Source organism: Indicator indicator, chromosome 3 (genome assembly GCF_027791375.1).
Source record: "Indicator indicator isolate 239-I01 chromosome 3, UM_Iind_1.1, whole genome shotgun sequence".
Lineage (NCBI taxonomy): Eukaryota > Metazoa > Chordata > Aves > Piciformes > Indicatoridae > Indicator > Indicator indicator.
Window position 1 is genome coordinate 5579052 of NC_072012.1, and position 6000 is coordinate 5585051.

Consider the following 6000-nt stretch of genomic DNA (forward strand, 5'->3'; position numbering starts at 1 on the left):
GGTGGTTGAGGCCCCATCCCTGGAGGTGTTTAAGGCCAGGCTGGATGAGGCTCTGGCCAGCCTGATGTAGTGTGAGGTGTCCCTGCCCATGGCAGGGGGTTTGGAACTAGATGATCCTTGTGGTCCCTTCCAACCCTGACTAATTCTATGATTCTATGATTTAGTCAGACCCCAAGGTGCAAGTTCCTCATCTACTGACATGTAACAGGACACCTACCTCAAATCAGAGCGGCTGTTGGGTTTAGTGGTAGCAGCAGGCTGTAATACTGGACGGTATTCCTGCAGGCTAAAAGAAATACTTCTTTTTGAAAACAAAATTCATTAAAGTATGCAACATGGGTGGTCCCCATAGCTCAGGAAAACACCCAAACACTGTAATGAGTGTCTCATGTCCTTTGCATTTTATGTCACTGCAATATTTCACATTAAAGAGATGGTTGGGCAGCTTCTGCCCTTTGGAACGAGGAAAAGTGGTTGAGAGTCACTACCAGCTAATAATCAAATCTGGATTTTAGCCAGTGGAGCTGTTGGTCAGTGGTTTGGTGTGCTCTCTTTTCTTGGTGGGAGGAAAAAAAGATTCCTGAGGACAAATAAGCTTCTTTTGACTGACAGTGATGCAAGCAGAGAGCGAGGAGCCTGGCAGTTTGATCAGCTGGAAGTTGCTCTGTTATCCTGATGTTGCTTCTGACTTGCTGTGTGGGCTTGGAGATGCCACTCCACCTTCTTGCATCTAACACGTAAGTAGGAATGGTTGCCTGGTGGGGACACAACTGCTTTGTCTGGTGTAGGAGTGCAGTGTTTGTAAAACACGTGGAACACATGAGGAGATACTCTGGGGTGTAACTGCTTCCTTAGTTGTTCAAACTGCTTCCTGGCAAATGGCAGGACACAAGGCACCTGGTGACCTCAGTGTGGTCTCTGCTGATTATGTTTATTTGGAACTGGTGGCTATCTCCAGCCTGTTTCTTCTATTATTTTTCATCAGGTGACATAACAGCCTGTAGTTCATCCAAGTTTCCCAGTCTTTGTGTTCTCAAGTCTGTATCCAAATTCAAAAGTTCTGCTTTCCTGCTGAGTTACTCAGTGCTCACATATCCAACCCTCATCTTCTCTACCTCCTGGACTGATTCCACTTGATACAGACCAGCAAAAGCTGACTATGGTAGGGGATGATCCCAAGTCAAAGGAAGGAACAACAGTCTCCAAAGTTCTGAGGGACAAGTAAAGGGAAAACTCTGGGAACTTAGTCCCTCCTTATAAAATAGGGAAGCATTTAAGAAAGTTGCTCTCACCAAGGCTAAGAGGCAGCACAGCAGTTGCTTGCTTTCTGGGAATGCTCTGTGGTTTTCATTGTGAAACCCAAGTTGTGGAGGGTTTCACTTCAATCTCCCTGGCGAGGTTCCGTGGGTTTCCCTTTCTGCCCAGTCAGCTGACCTTCTTGGGGCTTAGTACTTGTGTTTTGCATTCTTTGAGGACTTTGACTTTCTGCATTAGTGTCCAGCCTGTTTTGGTGGAATGATTTGGTAGCAGTTTGTTGGCCTTTTCAATTTGTTAGTCTGCCTTTCACGCTGCTCTGTGACTGTCAAATCACCATGATGAAAAAGTCATTTGTCATTCAGGCTGAATCTTCCTATTTGTTCAATTCTGAGCTCTTGGAAGAGAAGTCTGTGAAGTTACAAAAGTTTTATTTCATTCCATCCACGTTTTAGTGAGGAATGCTGCTACAGACATTCCATGTGTGGAAGCTGATCTGCGTCGTGAAGGTGACGGAGAGCAGAAGGCACAGAGCACAAGGACGCCGCCGAGCATGAGGGATGCTCAGAGCCCTGTGCAAGCAGAGTGCTCAGCCCTGTCAGCTCTGCAAGGTAAGATACATGCTGTAGCTGGTGGTAAAAGCAGAGATGAGCCTTGCACTGTCTGTATGACTGATGAATGTGTAGAATCAGAGAATTGTTAGGGTTGGAAGGAACCTCAAGGATCATCTAGGTCCAACCCCCCCTGCTATGGGCAGAGACACCTCACACTGTGGTTGCTCAGAGCCACACCCAGCCTGGCCTTCAAAACCTCCAGGGATGAGGCTTCCACCACCTCCCTGGACAACTTGATCCAGTGTCTCACCACCCTCACAGTGAAAAACTTCTTCCTAACATCCAATCTGAATCTACCCATTTCTAGTTTTGTTCCATTCTCCCTAATCTTACCACTACCTGACATCCTCAAAAGTCCCTCCCCAGCTTTCTTGAAGGCCCCCTTCAGATACTGGAAGGCCACAAGAAGGTCTCCTCGGAGCCTTCTCTTTTCCCGACTGAAAGTGGTTCCCAAGGTCCCTCAGAGCCGTCAGCAGCTGTGGCTGGTTGTATCGGGTTTGCACTTACAGCGCTGACCAAAGGGTGGCTCCCCATGCCCGCAGGAGGCCTGGGAAGCCAGAGAAGATGCTGGGGAGGTACAGAAAGCTTACAAGTTTTCTGCTACAATATCAACGGTGCCAAGCTTGGGCTGTGTTTTCTAGATGATTAACTTAGAGCCTGTTTTAGCATCATCTCTGTCATTGTTACCCCAAAGGAGAGTGGAGTTTGGAACAGGAGTCTGGATTCTGTGGACTGCTAGGGATCCTGCCCTCACAGCTTAAAACTTGCTGTCCCAGTTCTCTGTGGTATGTGGATATTTTTTTTCTGAAAGCATTGACGCAGGGTTGTTTGGTCTGGAGAAGAAGAGGCTGAAGGGAGACCTCATTGCTCTCTACAGCTACCTGAAAGAAAGTTGCAGTGAGGAGGGGGCAGCCTCTTCTCCATGGTGTCAAGTGACAGGACCAGAGGAAATGGTTCCAAGCTGCTCCAGGGGAGGTTCAGGCTGGATAGTAGGAAATATTTCTTTACTGGAAAGGTTCACAAAATTTAGAATGGTCTGCCCAGGACAGTGCTGGCATCACCATCCCTGGGGGTGTAAAAGTGCCATGTGGACTTGGTGCTTAGGGACATGGTTTAGTGTTGACCCTGCAGTGCTGGGTCGAGGGTTGGACTGGATGAGCTTGGAAGTCGCTTCCAACCAGATGCATTCTGTGACACTATGGGTAAAAAGATATTGCTGTGTCCTGTGAATATCAGTGCCTTCTGAAGTAAGTTTGAGTCTCTCTATTGCTAGAAGAGTGAAACATGTTTCATTTCTGCAGTAGGAGTTGCCTGGTGTGAAAGGAATCACTGCAATTACTGTTCATTGCTAGTGGAAGGTAGATCAGACAGAGTTCACTTTTGAAGAATCACAGAATCACAGAATGTCAGGGGCTGGAAGGGACCTCAAGAGATCATCAAGTCCAACCCCCCTGCCAGAGCAGGATAACCTACACCAGATCACACAGGAACTCATCCAGGCAGGTCTTGAATATCTCCATAGAGGAAGACTCCACAACCCCCCTGGGCATCCTGTTCCAGTGTTCTGTAACCCTCACAGGGAAATAATTCTTCCTTCTGTTTCCATGGAACTTCCTATGCCTCAGCTTCCACCCATTGCCCCTTGTCCTGTCATTGGGCATTGCTGAGCAGAGCCTGGCTCCATCCTCTGGGCACTCACCCTTTACATATTTATAACCATGAATGAGGTCACCTCTCAGTCTTCTCTTCTCCCAGCTACAGAGCCCCAGCTCCCTCAGTCTGTCCTGATAAGGAGGATGTTCCACTCCCTTAATCATTTTCATGGCTCTGTGCTAGACTCTCTCAAGCAGTTCCCTGAGGTCCTTCTTGAACTGAGAGGCCCAGAACTGGACACAATATTCCAGTTGTGGCCTCACCAGGGCAGGATAGAGATGTATGAAGCAATGCACATCTGCAACTCACAGATGCTTCAGTAGGGTAGAAAGACATTCAGTGTGTGAGCAAGGAGATTTCCTGTTTGTTGGTACTTAGAACATCATTTAAGATTCAGCAGTGAGTGCAAACTCTCCAAATCCTGCTTCTCTTACTCTGTTGTTGAGCTGAATTTTATGGTTATTTGATCTGTTGATGATTTTTCCACTCTGTTATGTGTTCCAGATGTTTCCAAGGGTGTACCTTGTGATAAGACACTGTTTATAAATAATTCTGAGAAATTAAAGTGGTTTACTCTGTGACTCACTATGAAGATTTTACCTAGCCACAGCTCTCACTTTTCTGCCAACATGCTGCTCTCATGCTGCATTTGCTCTGATCATGATATGGTCCAATATGAGTTCCCCAGACTTCTAGCACTCTAGGAGGAGGCTAAGCTGATTAGATAATAGCTTCTGTTTTGCTGCAAGTCCTGAATTTATTTCCCTAGACAAACTGTTAATGCACTGTTTCTACTGTACAGTAACTGGACTTATAAACTGCTGGCAGTCCAGAGACCACTGCAGAAATCAGACTTCTCATGCAGCTGTCATCTTCCTCCTCTCTGCTGGAGGCTGCTTGTCTCTTTTGGAGTCACATCCAGCCTTTCTTGTTCTAAACTCCTGCAACCAAGGGCAAGTATAGTGGAAAAGACCCCTTCTGTAAGGAATTCCTGGGAATATTACACTCAAAGTTTAAATTAGAATCACAGAATCCTAGAATGGCTCAGTCTGGAGGGGACCTCAGAGCTCATCTCCTCCAACCTCCCCACTGTGGGGACACCTCTCATCTAGACTTGGATGCTGAAGGCCTCATCCAGCCTGGCCTTCAGCACCCCCAGGGATGAGGTATCCACAGCCTCCCTGGGCAGCCTGTTCCAGAGTCTCACCACCCTCAGACTGACGAACTTCTTCCTCAGCTCCAGTCTAACCCTGCTCTCCCTCAGCTTCAAACCATTCCCCCTTGTCCTGTCTCTAGACACCCTCAGGAAAAGTCCCTCTGTAGCCTTCCTGCTGGATCCCTTCAGGTACTGGAAGGCAGCTCTAAGGTCCCCCTGGAGTCTTCTCCAGGCTGAACATCCCAGCTCCCTCAGCCTATCCTGGTTTACATTCTACTACTTTCTGGTCAAGATCTGTGGAAAATTTTCTAGGCATAGCCTGAAACTACCACACCTCGTAGCAGAGGTGCTCCAGCCTTTGGATCAGCTGCTGTATAGGTTTTGATCTTCCCATTCCTCCCCTTTGTGATACCCCTTTGACTTATCCATGGACACACAGATCCATCCATGTCTTCTGCCTGCTGTTTTTCCCTCAGATAATGTTTTCCAAGAAAAGAGGTCTTTTTCTCCATTTACCTTCTATAACCAGAAAAACCTAATATCCTTGTTCCAGGAATCTTCCTTATTCTAAGTTCTTGCATCTCCAAAATGCCTTAGCCTGTAAACTTTCCTGTTTGCTTTTCTTGCTCCTCCTTTGACAAATGATTCTGTAGAATTGTGAATGCTTTCCTGTACCAAGTATTCACAATATAATGGATTTGTACAGTGCAAGGGCAAGGAAATCTTATCTATAAGTCTTCAAGGATGCAACTTCAGCTCTGCAAGGTTTGAAAAGTAACAAGTGACATTATTTAGTCTCCCTTGGAATTTGGACCAATTTCCAGATGCACACTCTTCATTGAGGTTAAAAAACTTGTACGGTGCTTTGGGGGGTGCTGTTAGAAAAGCTCTGTCCTCAGCTTTGGATATTGGTGTTAAAGTTTTCTTTCCCTGCTGGAGTTGTAAGGGAAGTGTTGTCATTTCACAAGGCTGGCCTTGATTTGCTGTGAAGACCAGAGCTGTGTCATTTGAGAGTGTGCATTTTGCAGTAGTAAATTATCAAGGGGTGCTAACTGTTCTGAAGCCCATAAAAACATGATTTTGGGTGGTAGGGGTGGAGATAAAGTCAGAAAGCAGATACTTAGGAGCAGCCATTCTCTAACCTCCAGGCATAAGCAATTTTCAAATGCGGAAGTAGGCAGAAGTTTGAAATGGGTTTAAAATTAACGTCTCCTTTTCCCCCTTCTTCCCATCTCTCCCCCTGCGCCTCAAACCTTTTCAACCACAATAATTTGTGGCAAGGTATCTGTGCACCTGGAGGAGAATGTGAGTAGTGAGGTCTGA